The sequence below is a fragment of the Acinonyx jubatus genome, chromosome C2 (assembly GCF_027475565.1).
Source record: "Acinonyx jubatus isolate Ajub_Pintada_27869175 chromosome C2, VMU_Ajub_asm_v1.0, whole genome shotgun sequence".
Taxonomy (NCBI): domain Eukaryota; kingdom Metazoa; phylum Chordata; class Mammalia; order Carnivora; family Felidae; genus Acinonyx; species Acinonyx jubatus.
Window position 1 is genome coordinate 87,482,481 of NC_069384.1, and position 25,199 is coordinate 87,507,679.

At 38.2% G+C, this 25,199-nt stretch overlaps 1 long non-coding RNA gene across 4 annotated transcripts in view; it reads right to left on the bottom strand.

Moving 5' to 3' along the window:
• LOC128315234 (uncharacterized) overlaps positions 1–25,199 on the bottom strand; it is a 597,865-nt gene that overhangs the window by 47,595 nt on the left and 525,071 nt on the right. For all 4 annotated transcript variants that reach the window (XR_008297800.1, XR_008297802.1, XR_008297801.1 and 1 more), the window contains 2 exons: positions 22,656–22,872; positions 14,110–14,258 (listed from right to left, as the gene is read on the bottom strand). This is a non-coding gene — a long non-coding RNA (uncharacterized LOC128315234). The remainder of the gene's footprint in view (positions 1–14,109; positions 14,259–22,655; positions 22,873–25,199) is intronic.

Sequence of the window (25,199 nt, forward strand, 5' to 3'; positions counted from 1 at the left end):
ACTTGCTGTAGCCTATGCCCATTCGAACCAAGAGTTTGCTTTGTTTTCTTACCCTTTCTTGATATATGTTAATTCAATATAAGTTTTGATCTAACTAGTATTGGGATTTTTCTTTTATGTGGGGAGATCTTAGTGAAGGTAAGGAGAGCCTTATTTTCAGAAGATGTTTGATACATGTTTGTGGAATGAAGACGTTACACTAATTAGGATGAAACAGAATGCTATTCTTAATATAAAACTCGGATCTCATCCCAATGCACTGCTCCTCCTTAATTAGAGCTCTCCTGCCCATGACTCCTATTTCTGCAGAAATGCTGGGATGGAACGCCGCCCCTTGCTATTGTCAATTGAAGTTAAGTTGCAGGTGCTTAAAAAATTTCTGCTTCTGAACCATGTTTATGAGTACCTCATGAATCTTTTACTATTGTTATGATGCTCAAGAGGTTTGGGGGAAAAATCACCTCTCCCCAAATAAACAACAAAATGAGTGTAAGGCATTTATTATAAATAAATCCTAAGGGAAAAAAAAAACCCTAAACGTATGGGCTCTGACTTAAATGCCTTGTAGTAAGCCCACCACAAATTGTAGCATTGCCTTTCCCTCAGACCTAAACAAGCAGGAGCAGGGAAGAAATTCCTTTTCCACCTCTGGCATTTGGCCACCAGGGGCAGATAACACCACTTCCTGACCCCATGAGGCTTCTGTTAGGTGTATGTCAGGTCTACAGAACATGAACATGTCTGGATTCATCTACAAATCAAAGCATTTTTATTTGTAAAGTTGGGAATTTTTATTCAGTGGAAAGGAACACCTAAAAATTATGTTTGCCTGTAAAGAAGAATCTTTCTACTGTCAACATTTTTTTTTTTTTTTAATTGAGAGGGGTGTTCTCTCCACTTCACACAGCCCTGGATCATTTGCTGGTCAAGACTGGAATTTAAATGGCTGCAAAGAAAAAGAAGCATTGGCTGGAATTTCCTCCCCTCTGGCTGTAAGGTCTCTGGAGGCATGTGTTGTCGCTGTCAGTTGCCTCATGCTTGGCACCTTATAATTTTCCATTTTCATGGATGTATTTTGAATTTCCTTAGGAGTCAGTTCTTCTATTGGGGGATGCAGTCAATCCAGAAAGGAGCTTTTGCCAAACCAAAAAACATTTTTTAAACCGTAGTGTTTTACCCATGGGATTTCAGACATGCCTGTTTGGCTTTCAGGCTTACACAAAAATATAACCATTGAGTAGACTACATCTGATGAGTTGTCGGTTTTAAACAGATTCTCCACTTCTTGAATATGTTCCAATTATGATTCTCTGCATTTAATTATTCATTTTCTTTTCTGCTGTCAGAAACTTAAGGAATTTTGTGGATGTGTACATTCTGGGTGAGTACGTAAAAACAACAAAGTTTGCCCTCAAACTCCTCTGCAATATGAAGATTTCATAAGTTTATAAATTTAGAAAGGATGTTGCAAAAAAAACTGGCTTTATTTTAATGTGCAGAAATATTTGTTTCCAATAATATCCGAATTCTCTTGAAAAGCACTGGAAGATTTACTCTGAATTTGCTAGACCACTGTTAAAAAGAAATTTTTTTCAGAATCCTCTAAATTCAGCTAAATTACTTGTCAACCAAATTTTAATAGCTAGGCTACTTATACTTTAAATTTTACCTAAATCACTGTCACAGACAAGTATCCGTCATATTAATGTAAGAGCTTTTAAAACCCTCATCATCTCCTAGAACAATACTCACTGACTTAGTTCCCATTCCTCTCTAACCTACTACCTTATTCCATGTAGTCTGAGTGGTGCATAGGTATTTCCACCTCTCTACTTTTTTTTTAATTTCATTTTTAATGTATTTATTTATTTATTTATTTATTTATTTATTTATTTATTGTTGAGACAGAGAGAGACGGAGCATGAGCAGGGGAGGGGCAGAGAGAGAGAGGGAGACACAGAATCCGAAGCAGGCTCCAGGCTCCGAGCCATCAGCACAGAGCCGGATGCAGGGCTCGAACGCACGGATTGTGAGATCATGACCTGAGCTGAAGTCGGCTGCTTAACCGACTGAGCCACCCAGGCGCCCCTCCACCTCTCTACTTCTATCCACATCTGGGGCTCTCTCCTCCTTTCCCCTTCTATGCTTGTTAATGACCTACTTTTTCAAAACACAAGTACAAGTCTTATACTTCTTTATGTCCTCAATACCTGGACTAGCTCAGCACATAGAGGATATTCACCAAAGATACATGCCTGGCAACTAGAACTCTTTCTTTTTCCCAATGTGTAACCATGTGGCAGTCCATTTTCATTTTTCTTTCTATATGTTTTAAATACTAAATAGATTATATCAGGCCTACCATGCATACTATTTTGAATATGTACTATAGTTTAAGACTGGGCTCTAAATGGCACACCAAAAGACTTAGTGAATGTTCCAAACTGTCTGATTTCTACCCAGAAGTAGTTAATATAGGCAGGATCTAGAATATAATATTGAAGGTTTTTAAAACTTTAAATATCTATGGCACTTTGAAATTCATTGTGCTCTTTCATTACATTCTATCAAAATACATGAACCTGGGCAAGCCACAGACAGAAGCCCTGTATTTAATATTTCTGACATGATATCCAGGGTTTTCTGGACATCTCAGGTGTTGAAGTCCCCATAATGAGATGGACAGCCTCTGAATGGGAGGGAGAAAAAAATACTCTAAAGGAATATGAGAAACACCACTCCCATATAAATGAAATTGAACCACTGAGCAGCAAACCACTCAACCATGAGAACTAAGAGAAAAGGAGATGATACATTTAATTTTAGAAAATCATTACACATACCTAAAGCCATCTAGAGAAATGCAACATATTAATATTTTTCATTTTAAAAAGGCAAAGTGAAAGGTTTTATATTCACACCTGGGATGATTTGAACATCCCTTTAATGGTTGATTCTACTGTAGCCATGCTGGGAAATACTTCCCTATAAAGCAATTACTGTCACTTCCCAAATGACACAGCCTTGTTCACCACTGTCCTTGAAATCCCAACAAAAAGAATGGCAACTGTAGTCTAAATATTTTTATCAATTTTTTACTAATAAAGGAATTTAACATTTATCACCTCATTTCATCCTAAAGCATCTGTGAGGAAGAGAGAATTGAAGAAAAAACACGAAGAAACAAAGCCCAAAGGACTTAGGCTTCAAGTCCCAAATCATAGGCAAGATTGTCCTAAAGAGAAAGTATTTGAAAGGGTTTGATTCCCAAGTGTGGACATTCCCTGTCATCTTTCTTCCTCTAATACCTTATGATTAGTTTCTTTCTTCCTGGTATCTAATTTCCTAAGGGAAATTAGAAAGCAGTTTAAAATATTAGTCAATCACTCAATAAAAAACAAAATAAAAGAAACAAAAAATAAAACATCTCATTGCCAGAAGTAGGAATTATCAGCCTTGGAGGGAACAAGACAAGGGCCTTAATCTAGCAAGCAAATAGTCCATGAATTTTGAAAACCCAATAAAACAATATTTTGATAACTCTCAATAAAGTAATAAGGGTGAAAATCTTATGATCAAGTATTTGGGAGAAATGGTTAAACATAATTAAATATGTCTTTTTATTTTAAGACCTTAATATACCATCACTAATGTGAATTTGTAAGAAAGAACATTATGCAACCTTCCTCAATTAAATTATTTGACTGTGGAACCCCTTCTACCATTCTTTTTCCCCTATGGGCCATCTTAAGAGATGGACATACCTGGGGCACCTAGGTGGCTCACTTGGTTGAACATAACTTCACCTCAGGTCATGATCTCGCCTTCGTGGGTTCGAGCTCTGCATCTGGCTCTGTGCTGACAGCTCAGAGCCTGGAGGCTGCTTTGGATTCTGTGTCTCCCTCTCTCTCTCCCTCCCCTGCTTATGCTCTGTCTCTCTCTGTCTCTCAAAAAATAAAACTTTAAAAATATTTTTTTAAAAAGGGGTGGACATACGTTTTTTCTTGGACACAATTTTTGGGGAAAATGCTGTATCCACGTCTGTTCAATTTAGCAACCCACTGCATAAAAGCTGAGGAATATAGTCAGGTGGTTGAATGCTTACAAATCCGTCTCATTGCAGTGTTAGAGATGTCTAGATTTCTATGACTGCCTTTTCATATATGTTAATTACATATCAAGTCATAGGAGTATATTTGTAAAAACATTAAGGACAAGCTCAATCCTTAAGCTTAGTGATTTGTAATTCTTTCATATTGTTTTGATTTCTGTTATTTAATATAACCTGTTGAGTTTGAAGAAGAAAAAAGAATTTCTGTTTGGCCTTGATCATTTCTCACATGATCAAGGATCATAGGATTGGCTCTATGAACAAGGAAGTATGACAGTATTGTAAATTGTAGGAAGTGATACCATTACAGAAGTGATCATAGCTTCTTGAGCACCTGCATGAAGCAGGTTATATGTTAAGACCCTTCTTAAAGGTATTAATTCATTTAACACCAAGACCCTAAAAAACAGATACTATTATTTTCTCCTTTTCCAAACTAAGTAATACAGAAAAGTTAAGTAATTTGTCCAAAGTCACCCAACTAATAAATTGGTGTGGCAGAATTTGAGCTCTCCAGAGTTTGTGCATCTAACCATCACATTAAACTACCTTGCAAGCATTAGCAATAGAAATGCAGTCTTTTGGGAATTTCTATTCTTGTTACTTAAAAATGGATATAATAACTCAAGTATGTAAGTCTTTTGCATAACTGCAGATTGAAAGGAATACATTTGTTTTCACCTTGGAAAAAGAAAAAAACAAAAAACACTCAAGTTTACATTATTTTTCTCCTTATATTTAAATCAACTCCTTTGACATTCAGCCCTGGTTCAACTAATGAAAAAATCGCACAGGAGATACTAGCAGGAGGCACCGGTTTGATTCTATAATAGATTTCATAGAAATGAAAACATTTTAAGCAAAAGACATGTTGCTAGTTTTCCTCTCTTTGTTCAGCCTTATAGATACATCCTAGAGGAAAGTTTTCACTGAGCACATTAATATGTGGCTTAAAAATCACAGATCTACAAACTAAAAATGGAAAACAAATCCCAGATAAAAAGTGACAGTTAACCTGAAAATTATTGGCTTCTAAGATGTATCTTTTAATCATTTCTGAGGAGGGAACTTGAAATGAGGAACATTTATTAGTGAATTATATTTAGCTTTGAACTGATCCCTAATGGCTTTCAGAACAGTCCTGGTTTAACCTTGGGATATATTTCATTATTGCGTCTATGGACAGAGCTCTTTCACAGTGCAGACTGAAACTACAATTTTAAAAGAGATGTGCTCTATTTAATTAGACCAATCTCCTATATATTTTTAATTTCAAATTTTGATGAGTCTTTATGAAGTCTTAGCAATGAGAATAACACTTAGGGTACCTAATCCATGTTTAATAACACCCCAAACTTACAAGGGCTTTTCCAAATAGATGCAAAAACATTATCTAATATTCTTCTTCTTGACAATATCCTTGAAATCCAGGCAAGTGACTGGTCTTATTCTCCATATTTTATAGGAAGAAGACCTGAGTCAGAACAAAATGAAATGACTTATTTAAGGTCAGACTGATGTTTATGTTGATATCCTACATAGCAGAGTTTTTTCCTTTAAACTCTATTTCTTCAAGTGACAAATGAAGAGATAAATGTGAAAGTATTTTTTGTAGTTCTTTGCTCATAATTTAACAATGATTTATTTATGTGTCCACCTACTTGTTTGCTTACGCTCCTCTGCCTTCGATAAAGAAATTGAGGATGTTATTGCAACAATAGTTCTTCTTCTACAGTCATTTAATGAGGTTATAAAAATACTAAGTGCTGTCATTTCTCTAAAGGAAATCATTTGCATTGCATTGTTTACTTCAACCATGATGACAAACCCTGACGCCTGTTTCTCAGGTCTAAAAAATAGCTATAATTGATTGAAAGAAAATGTCTTTGACAACTTTCTTTGTTTTAGAGTGTATTTAATAATCTGGTATAACTGTTAGTCACCCTCATAAAGGAAACAAAAACTACTCCAGGTATTTTAAACAGGAAGTTATCCAATACAGGGAATTGGGTATTTATAAAATTACTGGAGGGGATAGAAGAATAAATTACAGGCTGGGCCTCCAGAAATTACCTTCAGAACAACACAACACTTACCTACCAGGGGATCTCTGATCCCACCACTATAGCTATTGAGTCAGAGAGCACACTGCAGAAGAGTGATTTAGAGACCAACAAACTATAATCAGAAACCCACTGAAGCTTCTGCTGCTGCTTCACAGCTGCCTCTGGAAACCAGGATGCATCTGAGAAGTCCACTGGAATGTTCTTGCAGGGTAGTATGTTGTCCTCAAGACCCTGTTTGCCAGAAATACACGTTCAAAGGGATCAAGAAGACACCCTTTGTCTTATTTTCATCTTCCAAGTTTTGTGTGCTCATTTATTTAGCAAACCCCATTCTCAGGCCAAACTCTGGCTGTATTGAAGCCTGGGAAACTTTTAAACATTTCAGCTTATGCAGTGCAGAGAAGCACAGCAAAAGGTGGATGGAATGAGATTGAATCAGATACTATACAATGTCTAACAAATGTGAATTAAAAGTTGTAGCTATGATTAGCTTTAAGTTACTTTCCATCAATTCTAAGGCACCACTGGTTGCATGATATACCATTATTTCATATAGTTATAAAAAAGAAAAAATAGGGGCGCCTGGGTGGCTCAGTTGGTTGTGCCCAACTTCAGCTCAGGCCACGATCTCACAGTTTGTGGGTTCAGACCCCGCGTCGGGCTCTGTGCTGACAGCTCAGAGGCTGGCGCCTGCTTCAGATTCTGTCTCCTTCTCTCTTGCCCCTCCCCCACCTCTCTCTCTCTCTCAAAAATAAATAAACGTTAAAAAAAAACTAAAAAAATACTGTCCATTAGATCATGAAATGGTACAAGAGGCTTGCAGTTGTAAAATGCGGCCAATTTTAGAGATATTATCTGGTAAAAAGATGTGCAGGTTAGAATCAATGAAATCAATGAAATACAGTATACATGTCATGATAGATTGTAATGGTATGACCTTTTCATGGTGGTATGCTTGGCTGTACAGAGAAGTTTACTGTTTCTGGAGAAATATTGAAAGATTCAAATAAATTAAATTTCCATTTTAAGTGACAAGCTAATGTGTAAAGAGAAAAAAACTGAAACACCTGAGTGGCCCAATGAATTGAGCGTCTGACTGTTGATTTCGGCTTAGGTCATGATCTTGCAGTTCGTGAGATGAAGCCCCAGGTTGGGCTCTGTGCTGACAGCCTGGAACCTGCTTTGGATTCTCATTCTCTCTATCTCTCCCCCTCTCTCTCTCTCTCTCTGCCCCTCCCCACTCTTCTCTCAAAATAAATAAACCATAAAAGAAAACAACCAAAGGATAATAGAATGGTAAAAGACTGGAAGAGATCATTTATAACTCACCAATCCATGGATAATTTACCAAATTAAAGAAATGAAAACTATTTATGCATCTCTAGGTCAACAACAGATAAAATTATAAATTTACCTATTAAGAAGTTCTGACCTTATTGGGAAATGGAAAAAGGTATTTTGTGAGTGTCATTAAAATACACTAAACCAAACCATCCAGATTGTATTCTGTCAACCTCAACCAAGTCCAACTGCTACATAAAGGGTCATTCTTCTTCCTGGCTAGAGTGCTCCCAGGTGAGGGTAGAGAGCAGTGACGATACAGGAATATGTACAGAACTGTAACTTCTTAGAGTGTGAGCCTACTGGAAGCCTATGAGATAACCAGGATCCTAGGCTAAGGTTGAATCCAGATGGATACAGCAGGGCCTGTACGTGGTGTAAGACCCTGAGGGTCAAGTGAAATTGCAAGGGGAGAGGCAACCAGTCAGTAGTACTAAGGAAACAGAAGGTAAATGGCCTAAGATTGGAGCCTGAGATAGATATTTGTTGAGTACCCACTATGTGCCAGGGACTATTCCAGGTACTCTTAACAGAAGGAGAAAGGGGATCAAAAGGTACCAACTTCCAGTTATAAGTCCTAGGGATGTAATGTAAAGCATGGTGACTATAGTTAATTATACTGTGTCACATATTTGAAAGTTGCTAAAAGAGTAAATCTGAAAACTTCTCATCATAAGAAAACATTTGTAACTATGTGTAGTGATGGTCAGTAACTTACTGTGGTAATCATTTTGCAATATATACAAATATCAAATCATTGTGTTGTGTGTCTTAAACTAATGTTATATGTCAACTACTCCTCAATGAAATTGTTTTAAAAAGTTTTAAATAAAAGAAAAATGAAGAAGGAATCAAGGTCACATAAGATAAGTAAAGTAGTATTCAGAGACCAGAGTTCTCAGAAAAAGGGTGTTAGCTGTCCTGATGCAATTATTTCAATGAAGTCTCAATTATCCCACTTTCATCTTGAGTTGTTAAATGAGCCTGCTAACCTGAGGTCAGAACTTAAAGAGCTGTCCCCTGAGCTGTTGAGAGATCTAGGCACATTCAACCATCACCAGCAGCATTCACAGTAACAACCTGCTCCTGCGTACCAGCATCAAAATGTCTGAAAAATAGAAGTTGGCTTGTGATATTTATGGTGCATAATATATTTTTCTGTCAGATCAAAGACTGCAGATGTCATTTGCCAACATCTTGCTTATTTGATTTATGGAATAATTAATTGTATGCAAGATAAGCCGTGCACTACAAAATGGCAGCTATAATTAATCGACCCTAGCAGCAGAGATCTTTACGTAATTGTGAATGCAAGTTCATAGACCACAAAACCAGTGTCTCCCAAATTGCCTTACTCTTTCTTAATAAAGAGGTGTGGGTCAAGGGCTGTAACCCTTTATAACATTTGGTGCTTTGTAATTTACAAAATGATTTCTAACATGTGCTATTTTGTGGGGTCATTACAACACCCCTACGATGAACACAGATAAGCATTGTTACTTGTGCTGAGGGCTGAGAAACCAAACCCTGAGAAGTGAAGTGACTTGTCCATTGCCACACACTAAGTGAGAGAAACCCAAGCACAGTGACTCTCAAGTCACTGTGGGTAATGCCACATGTTGTGGGATGTTAGGAAAAGCACTGACTTCAAAGTAGGTGGATTTGAATCCTGCTTCTGTCATGCATGGCCTACACAAACAAATCTCTCAATCTCCAGGGGAATGTTTCTTCAAATATAAAAGGGACAGAATAATTTCCATTGCAAGCTTCTGGTGGAGGATTAAATGAAATGAAATAAAGCATGAGACAGCTCCTCTCTCTTGGTGCTTGGAACACAGGAGGTACCTGCACCTTTAGCTTCTGGCTGCTTCACATACTCCAGTCTCTGTGCCTCACCCGACCCTTCATTCTTTTCTATTCCCCCAGTTGCCTGACTTAGCCAGGTGTTCAGTTCATCAAAGGCTCCCCATAATTCTGCCATGTCAAGGGAAGATCAGACAGCCTTAAAGGATCCTTTTCAATACTTCAGTAAAACCTTTCTGAAATAGATCCACTCCAAAGGAGATTGTGCTTCAAATAAAACAATATTTGAGCCAGGTTCACACTTTTTTTTTAAGATAACAAATGTACCAGTCTAGACAAAGCCACTTGCATGGGGCACAGAATTTTGACCAGTGTCAGTACAGTAGCTATAGACACTTTCATGTCTGCCTTCAAGGAGCCTAGTGCCTAAAGGGAAGGGCTTACCAAGAGAGAGGACATATATAATAACAAATGTGAGTCCTTAGTTATCTTTTTCATAATGGAATGTGAAAACTTATCTTCCTTCACCCGTCAACCATAACTCACTGCTAAGAATTACAGTTTTATTTCCTTTACAAATGAGGCAACTGTTCTAATTATAATAATACCCCGTGTTCAAAATACCAACAGTGCTTTTCTTATTAATTTGGTGGTAGACTTGCCCAATCAAAGAGCAACAATTCTTTCCCCAATTTGCATCAGTTCTGACTGCAAATTGTAGGACTTTTGTTAAAAAAATAAAATCTCTGTTATGACTGTATCCATATCACCTGGATGGATTATTTCTGACCAAAATCTTGCTGAAGTGTGTGTGTGTGTGTGTGTGTGTGTGTGTGTGTGTGTGTGTGTATCATGTGCACATGTATCCTGGAGAAAGGGAAAGATGGTGAACGCATTGAGGAATTTACTGTAGAAACCTAACATGGAGTGCAGCTCATGAAATGGGTCAAATAGCCCCTGATTTATTGCTCTCTCTGAGTACATTTTCATCACCATCAATAATACTTCTTGGAGCACAGTCTCCAAGTATGTGATTTCCTCACCAGTCTGTGGACTGTGACTGCAAACTCAGCTACAGAACGTTTCCAAAACATTTTTAAGGTACCTCCAGATCACATACTGAAGAGGTTAGTCTGTTTTGCGTCAGAGACCCACAAGCACCAATTTTCCTGATCACCCCTCCATGAAGAATGGTCTGTGCTGATCAATTTAATTGAAAGTAACAACTGAAATTAACTGATCAGAATGGTTCTTCTAAGGAGCTCAGCAATATCTGTCATATAAGAGAAAATGAGAAAAATCACCTAAACAGTGAGTTGTTTGTGATCTTGTACCCTGTATAAACATGTTGAATATATTCTCCCTGGATGGTTTTGTTTACACACACACACACACACACACACGCGCATGCACGCGCGCGCGCGCACACACACACACACACACACACACACTGATTTATTTTAATTTGGCAGAAAAGGGGTAGTTCAAAAGAGAAATGGCAGGGAGGGGGGTGTTGTGTAAAATATGTGAGTTACTTTTAGGCAATTAGAATGGATCTTATTTCAACAAACACATAATCAACACCTCCGTAGTAAATGGTCCTGTATGAGGGAATGTTGATAGAAAGATAAAAAAGGTACGGCAAATAGCCCTCTCAGTGATCACTGTCTAGCTGGGGAGACATGAAGTGTGCCATGACAGTGTGGTGGGGTGAGAGCTGAGGGAGGAACCACAGAGGATATGGATACATGTTGTGGGGGAGGCAAGGAGCCATCTCTGAAGAGGTGATGGATAGACTGGATGGTTGAGTGGGAAAAGCCCGGAGCAAGGGGAGAAGGGAACATTTGGGAGAGGACATAAACTCTGAAGGGAGCACCACAGATTAAGGGCAGAGCACAACAATGCACCGATGCCAGGGCAGCGAAAGGGAAAATGGTAAGAGCTAAGGTAGTGTCAGATCTTCACCGGCTTCATATGGCCAGCTAAGGAGAAAGTTGAGAATGATTTCAACAGATTATATGATTCAATTTACTTTCAGAGGCATCCACGGCAGCAGGGTGGAGGGTGGATCGAGGAGGGCGAGGGGGGAAGGCAGGGATACATCAGAGGCTGTGGTAGTCACTGTCAACCGTTCAAGTGCTTGAATCAAGGCAGTCAGAGGAACGCCAGTGAGGAGGAGGGAATATAGTATAAAAGTCTTCAGCTAATGTACTGGTGATTTAAAAAGTGAAATCACTTTATAAATTCAGTCGTGGTATAGGGAGAATGCTTCATTCTCTCCTGGTCTCATTTGGCAGCCTAAAAGGTGGTGTATGCATGAGGAACTTTTAGTTTTTATGGTGATTCAGTACTCTGTTTTTATCACAATGAAATTGAAAACCAAAAGCTGGAAAGGAGAGTCTTTGACTTACTTGGGATAACATAAAGGAGCCCCCTTGGCTCTTTCATTATTAATACAGAAGACAGTAGTTAACATTTACACATCAAAAATACCTAATGTTTACTAGGACTATCATTAAAAGTAGCAAAACTGGCCATGGCAATGTTGGTTGTCAAGGGGAAGCTTCCAGATGAGCCATGCCACTCAACCCATGGAGTGTTTCTGAATCAAACACAGGCAGTTACAGGGGGTGTAGTTACAGAGGAGCAGCCTGGAAACGGAAGAACAAAATAATCTCTCCAACATAAAACACTTATTTGCTATTTTGTGCCTAAAAGTTGCTCCTTGGATCCAACTCAAAAATGTGTCACAAAAGACAGATTGTTTTTCCGGCTTACTCTTTTTTTCTCCAGATGTCACTAAATGTTCAAATGTTCATAGTGTTGCTGTGTACAGAACAGAAGCTGTTCAGGAGTGCGCTCTCTCTCTCTCTCTCTCAGTATTCCCAGATTACTTTTTGTTTCATATTCCACCAGGTATAGCTGGAACACATTTTTTTTGTTCTTAAATATATAATCATATATATTTTTTATTTCCTCTGCATAAAATTGTGTAGCATATTAAGTAGATTATAACTTGTTTGCTACGCAGAAATGTTAATGATTTTTTCTCCCTTACTAAAGACTATTTGCATCTAAATGATGTTAGATTTTTTTGCCCACCTCAGAATGATCAAAGTGAATTTAGTCCTGCTTATCTTTCATGTTGAACAGAAGTCCCACCTATACCCATGTGGTTATGTGAATATGTATATGGGTGTGGGAAGGCGATACTAGTACAAGGGAAAGATATAAAAAGTTTAGAGATAAAAATTATAGGGATCAAAGCTCTCTAAATATTAGGTAGCTAATTGTTATGCCTCCCCATCAGGCCTCCTTTTTGATACTGTGGACGCAAGAAAATGTACACCATTATTCTCATCCCTAATCCTTCACTGCATTTTCACAAAATGTTTCTCAAATTCCTGTGATACATCTACTGAGTTCAGTTCATGGTGCTAGAGGAATCAGCCAGGAAGACAGTGTTGGATGATTATAGATATTTATAAAGCAAACCAGACTGAGGGATCTGGGGAAATACAAAGACAGTTGAATGAAGAGATTGGAAAAAATGCAGAAATTATGTTCATTTGTAGGAATTGAGGAATGTTTCACAAAAGAGATTTCGAACCTGGAGGATGGGTAAGTGTTCTTAGTGGGAATACAGACGGTTCATAAGGAGGAAGTAGCAAAGACAAAGCCAAGGTGAGAGCAAAGGGTGTGCTAGAGGGAGAGTGCAACCACATAGGCACATTTGGCTGAGCATGATGTAACAGAAATGAGCAGGAGAAGAGTTGGGTAGGAAAAGTTGGGCCAGGGTGTGAGGTCCCTGTGAACACCCAAGGCAGATGGACATATTTGAGTTAGAAAGAGAGAGCCAATGCGAAGTTTTGAGTAGGAAAATGATTACCACAACCATATTTAAGAAAAATTTATCTGGCACTTATATATTTTAAAGAGATGGGGAGGGAAGACATGATAAATTAGGAAGCAGGGAAATTAGAACATTATCTCATTAAGAAAGGAGACATTGCGTAGGGCCTGAAGAGAAATAGTGAGATTAGAAAAAAGAAGCTAAATGCATACTCATTCTTTATCATGGTGAGTGCATAATTTTCTTGTGGTTGGCAAAGTACTTCTCTATGTGTACAAATAAGATGGTTCCCATGAGTGATGGTTCATCGTGGAATATTTCAGAGGTGGATCAATTCGTTGATGTTGATACATTTCCTGCAAGGGCCTGCTTACTCATTAGTGCTCATATATTTACTACATATATATGTACACACATTTACACATACATATATATATACACACTATATATAAATGTACACACACACACACACAGTAAGTCTTTCTTTTTTAGGAGACAGAATGAGGTGGGAGGATATTATGGAATGTGGAGAGATAGAACATTAATGAAAACTAAGAATTCAAAAGGATTGACCTTTAATTAGATTCTACAGATCTATTGAGACAAAATCCCAGGGTTTTGATGTCAAAGAGTTATCCAGGGGTCACATGTTAAAAAGGCATACGGACAGGCAAAGAAAATAGGAACTATGTGCTAGAAAGCATGTAGGATAATTACTCAATCAACATTTAACAAATCTATATCCATCACTGTGCTAGATGCTGGTGAGAATAAAACAAGGATGGCCATCCAGACCCTTACATAGATCATCGTCGAGCATGATACTTGGTAAAGATGGAGGGAAATAGGGAGAACAGGGTATGAAAGCATGGATTGGAAGCATGTTGTGCTAGAATCATCAAAAAGGTAGGAAACACTGGCTTGCAAGTATTTACCTGTTAAGAGAAGAAGATTCTTTCACAGGCACTTTTATTCACCCAACTTTTGGATGGAGAGGTTTCATTTGGATGGAGAGGTTTCCTGAAGAAGGCCATCATCTGACAGAATGTGGGAGCTATTGTCAGGCAGACTTGATAGGACGTGCCTGGGGAGGAAGATGACAGGAAGCCTTGAGCTTGGGCAATCGAAGGGGTGAGGGATGATGTCAGTGCCTGTCCTCTCCCTCCATCTACCCTGAAAGAACCCTGCCCCCCTTCAGTGGACTCGCTTTCCCATGTGTGTACCCTATCTCACGTACACATTTGATAGTTGGTGGGAAGAAAGGGGGAAAAGGAGTAGTTTTAGGTCAAGTTTCCATACTTTCAGAATCCAGGTTGAATACAGCCATTAGGAAAAATGAAGTACCGACTTCTCTTTTCTTAAATATTCCCTTGCTTCTTGACTCTAACTCCCTCCCCTTCACCTCCAATCCTGTCCTTTCTCACAGTGAGTCCTGGACACTGGTCATGTTTCTGTAATCGCAGGTCTCCTGTAATCGCAAATGAGGATCTCATTTTTTTTCAGGGATAATTCAGGGATAATTATACAAGGATAATTCAGCCCAAGAAAAATAGGTTTCATTTCCTTTTTTTTTTTTCCTGCTTCATAGTACCATATGAAGTATAGTACTCTCTACAGCAGAGGTTCTCAACCTTGGCCGCACATTAGAATAATTTGGGGACCTTGTAAAACTCCCAATGTATAAGCCATACTGAAGGATCTTTGGGGGTGAAACTCAGGCACCAGTATTTTTAAAGCTCCCCATGTGATTCCAATGTGCGGCCAGGATTAAGAAGCACTGATCAACAACAACACCTAATTACTTCCCAATTCCCCAAACTGGCATTTATTTTTATGACTTTCCTGGTATCAAATGTCTTTGCTTATTTACTTCCCGAAACAAAACAAAACCAAACCTGCACAGTTGTCAAAAACTAGGTCAAATGCCCCTTCCTCTGGTAAGTCCTCTTTTCTTCCCCATTACCAGTCTGAACTTAATTGTTCCTTCCCCTCACTGCCTCCAAATGACTCGTATCCGTCCTAACACACGGGACACTTGGCTTCAGACTTCAGATACTTATGGACACGGCTTTTTCCCCAATAAATTTCAAGCTATTTAAGATAGGGATTGGGCTTATTCGTTTTCATGTCGTGAGCGTTCAATAAATATTTTGAAATCAAATTAAAATGGCCAAAAGTAAGTAATACAAATAAATCCATACTTTGCCTGTATATGGTATGGGCGACGACTTGTGCCTTCTATTAAAAACACGTTCTTTGGAAAATCCATAATACCATTTCTTATAAAGCATGAGATATGATTTACTATTCCTGGCAATAGCTGCTGCTTCACAATGATAACTTCGAAGTCAGTGATAACATAATTCAGCAGACATGGTGATTCTCAATCTACACGTGACACCATATGGGCTTCAATATAGAATTACTTCCTGCTCATACAAATACACTCCAGGTTTTGTTTTGTAAATCTTAACTTAGATTAAATGAGCATTGGCCAAAGCATCTAAGTCCTCCCAGGATAATGGCTACAGACTGAGGGAAAGATAGGAGGGTGTAGAAGAGGTAGTGAGGGAGAGAGGGAGGGTGTTGTGAATATAACAGATGCATAAAACCCACTCCTGGAAGAGACAATTTACGCATGACCAACACATCGTCCCTGCGTTCCAAGTGTCCCTGTCTTTCCTCTCTGCTCCCATTTAAAACCTGGATTTAATTATATCTTAGTGTATTGACTGCCTCCACTATGAAAGGGGACCAACTTGAAAGCACATATCATGTTTTACTCATTTTTTCCTACATAGCACTTGCCTATCACAGTTCCTGTCACACAACAGGAGTCAAAAAACTATTTCGAGCCAGCAATTGAACAAAAGGAATAACTTTGAATTGAGAAAGTAGGTATTCGTGTGAATAGTTCTGTCTCAAAAATATTCTGGTTTGTTGCCTGCAGAAAGCAAGCACCAATTCCTGAGAGACCCACAGGTACAGCAATTTAAATAGGTACCTGATTAGATATGAACACCAAGGAGAAAAGTAATTGAATACACAAATGATAAGTCAAGCAAATATTACCTGGTTAAGTGATATCACTTGAAAATGTGCAAAATTCAAGTTATAAATTTCACTTGCCTGCTCAAAAATCTTAAGAATTTACAGTTAACTTCTAGGTCCAGAACCATGATGAGGCAAGTGAGGCTCCCACTTCAGGTGAGAAATTTAAGGGAGTCAAAAATCCTTGATGATCAAGATAATAATATTTAATATAATATTTTCAAATATAAAAAACAGTGCAAAAACCCATTATGAATAATTATAAGAACACAATCCACATGGGATTTGTAAAACATATTAGCATTATTATATCATTAGCAGTATCATAACAAACTATTATATAAGTGTTACTACATTATGCTGTTAATAAAGGGCCCAGTATGATAATGACAGCCGGTAGGCTTTGGGGGTTTTTTTAGAATGAATTTTGCTTTTTGCTTTTTGGGTTTTTCTTTTTTTTAATTTTAAAGAGAGAGAGCTCCATTGGGGGAGAGGGACAGAAGGGGAGAGAGAGAGAGAATCTTAAGCAGGCTCTACTCTTAGTGTGGAGCCCAACACAGGGCTCAGTCTCATGGCCCTGGGATCATGACGTGAGCTGAGATCAAGCGTCTGACGCTCAACCGACTGAGCCACCCAGGCGCCCCCAGCCCGCAGGTTTTGGTGCACATCGTTTTGAAACCATAACCAGCTAGGCACAAACATGGCCTGCTTTATAAAACGAAATATTTTAACACCAAAGCCTGTTGTGAGTGATTTTCTCTAAGAAGCAGCAAACAATTTTTCATGTTCAGGTTTTAATTAGCGGACACAGTATCTCATGTATTAGAAAAGAAGTTGATACTGCCCCTACTCTAATGCTGTAGCAAGTATTTATATATTGAAAGACTTATCCTTTCATTTCACCACTCGCGGTATCATTTCTTGAGTGCTCAGCATTGAGGCTAACACACTGGCCAGTGAGGAGCAGACACCCTTGGCAGCAAACACCAGTAGCAGAATACTGAGAAAGATACAAGAGAAGGCAGTGAGGTTACCATGGAGACAGGAACGCCTTCTCCCTAGGGAAAAGATACAGAGACAAACAAACAAACAAACAAAATCAGGTCAGCATAATACATCTAGTTAGTTAACATTACTTTTCAAAACTGCGTTTCCCCCATCAGGTAGTGGCAATATGTATTAAATGCCTTAAAATTTGGAGTAATTTTGATGATTCTTGTTTCAAGGAAATTATTTCAAAGAAATCTTAGTGAGTGTGTGTTAAATTTTCTCCGTGTAAAAGTTCATCATAGGGGCGCCTGGGTGGCTCAGTCGGTTGAGCGTCGGACTTGGGCTCAGGTCATGATCTCACAGTTGATGGGTTCGGGCCCCGCATCAGGCTCTGTTGGTGGGTTCGGGCCCGCATCAGGCTCTGTGCTGACCGCTTGCTCAGAGCCTGGAGCCTGCTTCGGATTCTGTGTCTCCTTCACTCTCTACCCCTCCCCCACTCACGCTTTGTCTCCTTGTTTCTCAAAAATAAATAAATGTAAAAAAAATTTTTTTAACTCATCATAGTACCTTCTATAATATGATAAAAATAAACGAATAAACGGAACAGCCACTGGTATGAATTGTTGAGTTACACACATTGTAAGTGGAATATTTGTAGTGACTAAAAATATGTTGGTAGGAAATCAGTAATGCACAGAATGCTGTACACACCTGCTACTTTTCACATTGTGCCACGTACACTGCATGAGGACATGCAGATTCTCAGACCCCAGCCCAGACTTGCTGAAGCAGAATCTACATTTAAACAAAGTCCTCAGGTGATTCCTATGTGCATAAAATCTTGAAAAGCACCTGTATATTCCATATTTTTAAGCAAAATAAAAATATATACATTAAAATTCCCCTTTTCACTCCCCAAACTTTGACTTGATGATTGGAAAAAAGAGTGAATATATATGCATCAAAGTGTACAGTGATTATCTCTGGGGACTCTGCTTTTTACTTTCTCTTTTAAAAACGGTTTCCAGGGCCACCTGGGTGGCTCAGTCAGTTAAGCCTCTGACTACAGCTCAGGTCATGATCTCACTGTGGTTTTGAGCCCCACGTCCAGGTCTGTGCTCCAGGCTCAGAGACTGGAGCCTGCTTTGGATTCTGTGTCTCTTTCTCTGCCCCTCCCCCAGTGGTGCTCTGCCTCTCTTTATCTTAGAAATAAACATTTAAAAAATTTTCAATTAAAAAAAAATAAAATATTTTCTAAATATTCAATTACAAATATATATTACTTTTGTTATTAGAAAAAAGTAATTTTTATAAATGTACTTTCTCTGTTGTTCTTTTAAAATGATCATGGTGAATGAATTTTTTGGGTAAGATAAAAGTTTGGGTCAATTAGACATTGAGGTTGGCAAAATTGAAAGTATAATTTCACATCAGTAAGTTCTAGGACCATATATCTAGTACTTGTGATTTTAAGTATTTCTTTCCACTGTTTCTTTGTTTCCCAAAGAATGTTTGTCTGTTTATATTCATGTTGCTTGCTTTTCTGCCTGTTAAAGTGGTGACTACAGTTGTAAGACATCTCCTCCATCACCAGGTTATGTAATCCCTCAGGTAGTAGTTGAACCTCAGTCTCTCCCCTGATATCATCCTAAGACTACTAAGATATGAAAAATTTCTACTTTTCCTTTTCATTTTATTCTAGGACTTGAAAAGCTTCATTTCAAAAGACGAGTGTAATTAGCATACCCAGCTGTTACTAGTATGAAAACCCTTTGGGGGCTATTTTTAATCTCATCCTATTCTTAGAGAAGCATTCTGAGGTTAGGAGACACAGGAGGTACCATGTTGAAGCCAAGGCAAGAAGGAGGAAAGGTCTCCCCCTGGAGAGCTGCTCAGTTGGGGTCGATAGCTACAGAGTAGACAGAAAACAAAGAAAACAGAGGCATCAGAAGAAAACTGAAAAGGCCTACTTCCAAAGTTTGCCTATAACAGTCCCAGGTCATTTCAAGACATTTAGGGAATATAAGCAAAATCCCATTTCAACACAAACTTTTCAATTTAACATTTTGTTAATGAGTCAGCGCACATGTCCTCTGAGAAGGGACATGGTAATTGTGCTTTGCTCATTTCATTCCATGGATCTTCTAGAACAAGCAATAAGGCCCATCAGTGTAGCAGCCTGATTAATGCAAGCCTTGCACTATTGGGCATCTGTGCTGTTTTCTGTAGCAGGGATTTTAAGCTATAGCAATGGGAAGATAAATGAGACCAAGAAGATGCGCTTCAGAGAAGTCACAGGTGGAGGAGAGGAGAAGGGTTGTTGAAAAAAATGTTAGAAGAAATGGAGAGCAAGTAACATTTATGGAAGATCTAAAGGGCAGGGTCTTGCATATATCATCTCATTTAATCTTCATAACAGATTGTACTGTACATAAACTGGCTCAGATTCAGTGGGCTCATAACTTTCTCCAGTAGACCCACCCAATGGAATGGTGGAATGAAAAATCAATTTAGCCTTAGCTAGTTCCAAAGCCCATGTTCTTTCCACAATAACACATAGGCTCAAGAAGCAGTTCTTCTGATTATGAGTCATTCACTGCATCCCCAAAAGTTTTAAATTTTAAAAAATTCCCCAAAGCAGGGTTTCTCTGATCCATAATTCATAGTCTATGTTTCATCAGAATACCCCAGGTATCATGTTAAAATGCAGGTTCCTGATTCCATTCTCTTAGTAGGTCTAAGTGGAACATAAGAATCTATTTTAAACATTTCCCAGCCACTGCTATGCACAGATCACACACAGGCATGCCTAGGAAGGACATAATCTGCATATCATTGAAAGAGGATACTTTGGCATTCCTGGAGCAAATCCTGTATTTGCCCATCAATATATCTGTTAACTCTGCCCCCTCCTCTTGGTCTGCACTCCATAGGTCACTGCCTGGGGCTCTCTGAGATAGAGGAGAAGGAGAAAAACAGAGGTTGAATCTTAAACCTTGCCATTAACTAGTGATGCTAGGTAAAGATGTAATAACCTTTCTGAAACTTCATTTACTTTGCTATAAAATGGAGAGAATATTTCCTGCCTCAATCTCCCCACATGAGAATTGTAAGGAAGTAGTAAGAGGATTTACCTAAAATTGACTCATAGACTATTACTAATCTTCCATACAGATGTTAGGAATCGGGTGAACAATTACAGGCTGCGGAAAATGAAGAGTCCTGGACTTTAAGTCAGATGTGAGTCACATCTCTGGCTCTGCCTCTCACTAGGTCTCACTTTGAACATGTAACCTCCTGGAGCCTCTTTCCATTTGTGTTAAAAGAGAATACAAACATGCATGCCCAGTAGCAGGGACAGAAGTAACATAAACATCCATCAGCAGGGGACTAGCTAAATTAAGGATGCTTTGTCCATACTGTCAGAGAACAGCACTGGTTCCACTTCTGGTTTCTGTGGAAAAGGAATTTTTAAGCATCCCTGTGGCCTCCCTCCTGCCTTTGAGTCATTCTACCCCTGGGGAAGGAAGCATAACTTATCTGCATGGTAGATCATGGCTTGGCTTTATCCTTTTCATTTTGGGAACTGAGCTCAGCTACATAAATGGGTTCCACATACATAAGCTCGGTATGAACGAGCCTGCTTGACTAGTCACATAAATCCCAGGTTCTATCTGCAGTAAAATTTTATCTGTGGCCTCTATTTGTTTCCTTCTCAAATTGTTCAGAACCTCAGGAACAGGGGAAGGGGAGTGCTATTTATTGGATCCTCTCAAAACTCCAACGTATACACTGAAAGCTATATTGTATTTTAAAAGGGGGAGCCTGGGTAACTCCGTGCGTGACCAACTCTGGATTTCGGCTCAGGTCATGATCCCAGGATCGTTGGATCAAGCCCCATGTAAGCCTCCATGCTGAGTGTGGAGCGTGCTTGAGATTCTCTCTCTCTCTCCTTCTACCTCTCTCCACTGCTCACAGGCTCTCTCTTTAAAATAAAAAATAAAAACAAAAAGAGGTAAAGCCCTATGTACCTACTGTCATGGAAATTATCTTGGGATATGTTAAGTAAAAACTATCAGGTCCAGTACAGGGTATTTAGTGTGTTCCCATTTGTATAAAAATAAACGATGCATTCACAAAAAAGTGTACACACATTTAATTGGAAAATTAACAGAAAACACTATAGAATAAACCACTTACTCTGGTTTCTCTTGGGGATGGAAGCTGACAGTGTGAGGTGAGATGTATATGTTCCAACAGGATTTTAACTGTTAATTACCCTTGCATTATTTTTTAAATAAGAAATATATATGGGGCGTCTGGGTGGCTCAGTCAGTTAAGTGCCTGACTCTTGATTTCAGCTCAGGTCATGATCTCATGGTTCACGGGTTCAAGCCCTGCATAGGACGCTGTGCTGACAGTGGAGAGCCTGCTTGGGATTCTCTCTCTCCCTGTTTCTGCCCCTCCCCTGCTTGTGTTCTCATTCTCTCTCACAAAATAAATGCATAACCTATATATATATATATATATATATATATATATATATATATATATATATACATACACACACACACATATATATAAACATTGTATAATATTATGAATATTCTATATATTATAGAATATGTATTAATATTATAATACATATTAATATTATATTATATATATATAAAATACATATCCATCACATTGTTGTGTTGAGGAATAAACAATATTGCCTAGGTAAATGAAACCTGGATAGCAGAATCAGTAAGTTCAGCCTCTTCATTTTTCTACCAGGAAGTCAACTCCCCACCTCCTTGCAAACTCTGTTCCTCGGAGTTGTTGTAGGTCACTTTCTTAATAGCACTGCACTCTGACTTCTCAGCCATAGCTATGCCCAGAGTCATCAGAGGGTCTCCCTGCACCAGAAAGCAAGCTACAGGACAGCCAAGGGCCCAGAACCACCCAGCCCAGCCTCTGAACAGAGTAGAGAGCCAGCATGTTTGTAACACTGAATAGGACCCAAGACTCTTAGTGCCTAAGCCAACCCCCTACTCTAATTGTCATGGAGTTGGAGGTGGGATAAAGAAAGCCTTTGCATGCCTCCACTGAGCAGCAAGCACTGCTTCATGAGCAGCTGAGGCTCGCCAGCGGAACACGAACTCGGCATGTGACATTATGCGCAAAATCACCACATGTGTGCTGTTCTAAACCACCATCATCTCCTCACACGGAAATTCTAAATGGAAACATATGGCTAGCACAAAATGAACCTGACTTTTTCCCTCTGTGTGTCTGGTGATTATTTATGTATTGGAGTTTAAGAAAGTGTAAAATAAAAAATTACCAAGGAAGGGAAAATGAGCTACAAGCTCCTTTGAAGGTTTTCTGTTTTGGGTTTTTTTTTTTTTTTTTTTTTTTTGGTGGTTGTTGTTGTTATTGTTGTTGTTGTTTTTACCTTGGGCATGGTTTATGAAGTTACACATTAGTGCTGTAGGCTGAGAAGCTTGGCTGAAGTCCATCTTGGGTAATGGATTCTGGTTGAAGGATCATAAGCTAGGAAGTCATGCAGAATCTGTCTGAGTCTTGATTCCATCCCCCCAAGTCTGACACGTGCTCTCCAAGTCTTCATTTCCACTGTTCTAAGAGTAATATTTGCCCTAAGGATATAATACCTGTGAAGTTGCAGAGAGATGCCTTACATATGGTAATAGTTATTAACACAGAAATTAACTTATAAAAAATAATAGACTTGACTATGAATAATCATCTGTTCAGTTATTCATCTTGTTTCCCTCTTCCGCCCCACTGCTCTGTGATCTCTTAGAGCACGGAAATTTCTTTTGCTCATTTTTTATGACCCTAGCACTGAGCATATTGTCTTATTTATAGCTCACTTCCCAATAAAGGAGAGAAAGAATTGGAAATAACTTCAAACTATGCTAACCGATGTCATTTCCAATCATACTCAACATGAACTTATGTATCTGTGCATTAGGTCTTTTCTTCTTCCTTTTCACATACCATACTCAATAACTAAGAAAGGGGAAAGCATCAGGCCAATTGCCCTTAACTCCTTTATGATGTACAAGAATTAGGTAGAAGCACACTCCTTGAGTTGAGAAACCAAAAAATTACCAAAAGATTATTTCTTATCACTGTGTAGTTTAAATCTCCCTGCTTCAAAACTGGGTCTGCTTTTGGGGAGTCAGTTTATTTTTTAAATAACGTACTCTGGAACACAAAACCAGAAATTTGGCAAAAATAATTGCAGTATAAAATTTGGTCTTGTTAAACAGTGTTTGCAATAGAAAGCTGGTTATTTCAATTCCCCAAATATACACTAAACTTCAATGTGCCAGGCAATATTAGACACAGAAAAACCCCACCATGAGTAAGACATGCACCTATTCCAAAAATACTATGCTTGCCACCTAATTAAATGACCCTACACTTACCTTCTCTACTTTTATTTCTCCAAATGTGTAAAGGACTCAATTGTCAGGCCATTTAAAACTGCTATTGACCTCTCCTCTCTCACTAATCCACATATATAATAGAATTATCCATAATGCAAAATACGATTTTTTAAAAATTCTTTATCAATCAATGAGTATTCATTTTGCAACTACAATTCTATGAGCCTGGCTGTGTTAAAACATAGAGGCACAGTTTATATGTGCCTGGTATTTCTACAAAACATGTAGGTGCTAACCTATATGATTTTTAAATTATGTACCGAAAAGCAAGGCAATATTTACTTTTAAACATACTAAAATACAATGTGATATCTATTTATTTAAATTAAAATGGACTTTTTATTGAGATATAATTTACATGGAGTATAAAGTTTGATAAATTTGACAAATGCATAGACCTGCAGAAATGCCACATTCCTAACAAGTTGGAGACCTATCACCCCAGAAAGTTCCTTCCTGCCATATCTCAATCAATTCCTATCCTCACTCTCTTCAGAGGCAAAGACTGTTCTAATTTCTCTTACTCTGTATTAGATTAATCTGTTCTAGAACATCATATAAATAGAATCATATACTATGTACTCTTTTGTGTCAGTTTCTTTGCTCAATATTGTGGCTTTGAAATTTATCCATGTTTCTGCCTGTATCAGCAGTTCTTTTTCACTGTTGAATAATATTCCACTGTATGCATATATGACAATTTATTTGTCTATTATTCTGTTGGTGGTATATGGGTCATTTCTTATTATGAGCTATTATGAATGAAGAAGTCATAAGTATCCTATGAAAATCTTTTTGTGTGTATATTTTACTTCTCTTGAATAAAATCCTAAGAGGAAAATCCTTGAGTTACAATGTAGGTATATGTTTACTTTATAAGCAACTGCCAAGGAGTGGTGAACTTCTATGGGCAATGTTTAAGAATTCTGTTTACTCCCTATCCTTGGCAAAATTTGATTTGTCAATATTTTCATTTTAGTCTTCCTTGAAAAAAAATTATGTTGAACACTTGTTCACATGCTTACAGGCCATTTGTACATATTTCTTTTTTGGAGTGTTGGTTCATGCTTTTTGCCCATTTTGGGCTTTGTTTTTGTTGTCCATTAATTGAGCTGTTGAAATTCTTCATATATGTCTTTTGATAGCTATAGGATTGCAAATATTTTCTCATCTGTAGTTTATCTATTAATTTTCAAAAACATGCCTTTTGAGAAGAGTTTTCAGTTTTGATGAAGTGTAATTTACCAGCTTTTTCTTCTATAGGTAATGCTTTCCGTAACCATCTAAGAAATGTGTATCTACTCTAAGGTCATGAGTGTTTTCTCCTATGATTTCTTTTAGAGGCTTTATATGTTGTAGCTTTTATATTTTCATAGGGTGTGATGGTTAATTTTATGTATCAACACGACTGGGCTACAGGGTACCCAGATAGCCGGTAAAACACTCTGGGGGTGTCTGTGAGGTAGTTTCTGGGACAAATTTGCATTTTAGTTGATAGCCCATGTAAAGATCACACTCAATAA